Here is a 1,774-nt window from a genome sequence, read left to right as displayed (position 1 = left end):
GGACAGAGTCCTGCATGTCCCCAAGTCCCAGAGAACAGGGACAGAGTCCTGCATGTCCTGGAGTCCCAGAGAGCAGGGACAGAGTCCTGCATGTCCCCAAGTCCCAGAGAGTAGGGACAGAGTCCTGCATGTCCTGGAGTCCCAGAGAACAGGGACAGAGTCCTGCATGTCCTGGAGTCCCAGAGAGCAGGGACAGAGTCCTGCATGTCCCCAAGTCCCAGAGAGTAGGGACAGAGTCCTGCATGTCCTGGAGTCCCAGAGAACAGGGACGGTCTGTAAACAGATCCACCTGTGCTGCAGGATTGGAGCTGATCAGTCCTTCAGGACACATTCAAGACTGAAACCATGTTTATAAACCAGATTAAAGAGGGTTCAGAACCGTCTGGATCTGGTTCTGATCCGGTCCTGAAGCAGACCCGGTCCTGGTTTCTGAGCAGACGGCACGTTTAGGAGCATGGAGACGAGAGCGGCTCGACGTGGGCGTGTGAGTCATGGCGCTCCACGCACACACAGACTCTGAGCAGGAGGGACACCGAGTCACCGAGTCCTGAGGACGGTCAGGAGACACGTGGACACGGTGGAGGCTGTCAGTCACCTGCCGCCTCCTCTTCAAAGCTCCGGCTCGTCATCGTCAGACTCTCCTGCTCCGAGGAGGGAAAACGTTTCTGTCGTTTCTCTGAGAGCTGCAGCTTCTTGCTCTTTATTCACCGATTCCTAAATAAAGTTTCGGCTGCGGGCTCACCGACAGCAGAGCTGAGATCAGAAACAATAAAAACACGTCAGCGGTGAGTCTGGTTTTTATGAGTTCTACATTTCAATCATTTTCTTAGATCCCAACYTGTCCCCGGACTACAGAGGAGACACCATCCTCAGCAGCAGCTCTACTCTTCAGCTAAGGCTCCGCCCCCGCTCCGCCCCCTTTACCAGTTCCAGCTGTTTGGATCCAGGATCTGATTCTGTCAGTCCTGATCTGAACCTCATGGGACAGGTTGGAACATAGACGCACCTGTAGATCCACAGCTTTGACTTTCAGCTCTTTCTACACTCTCAGAAATAAAAGTACTACATTGTACCTTTAAGGGTACACTGGCTTGTCACTGGGGAGGTACCATAAACAGTGGGTACTTATTTGTACCCTTGTAGWTTGTACCTTATACAGGCCAGAATTGTACCTTTTAATTATACCTCGTCTAGAGTTGGGCGATATTGGCAAAAAAAAATAATCACTGTTAATTGTGGTATTTAGCCGATAATGATTATTATGATGATTAATCCCCTGTAGTCCCTGCATGCCTCATGTCCTCGTCACATGACGCTCTCATTGAAAATCTGTTCCTAATTATGTCAAAAGTACAGACTTCAGGCTGTGTGTCAATTTTTAAATTGTGTTGARAGGGCAAGTAAAATCAGAGGTATGATAAATAAATTAAAGATTATTATATTATTAACTTTTATTTCATATTTGAAGTGGAAAGGAGCATCTGGTGGCATTAACTGTAATAATTGTTGTTGTGGCAGTCTGCATGTATGGTCGTCAAGTGATTTAATTCTGAGCAACACAGCAGACGGTCAATCAGGAAGTCTGTCGTGTTGTGACTGGCTCTCGTCAGTAGAGAGCCAATGATATAACAATCATGTGACATGCATACAGCCAATCACCATTCGACAAATGTAACCACCTAACCAATAGGGCTGTGTATTGGCAATAATTTGGCGATACGATACATATTATAACAGAGGGGTCACGATACAATATATCCCGATAAATTACGAT

Source organism: Austrofundulus limnaeus, unplaced genomic scaffold (assembly GCF_001266775.1).
Source record: "Austrofundulus limnaeus strain Quisiro unplaced genomic scaffold, Austrofundulus_limnaeus-1.0 Scaffold210, whole genome shotgun sequence".
Taxonomy (NCBI): domain Eukaryota; kingdom Metazoa; phylum Chordata; class Actinopteri; order Cyprinodontiformes; family Rivulidae; genus Austrofundulus; species Austrofundulus limnaeus.
This window is presented reverse-complemented; position numbering follows the sequence as displayed.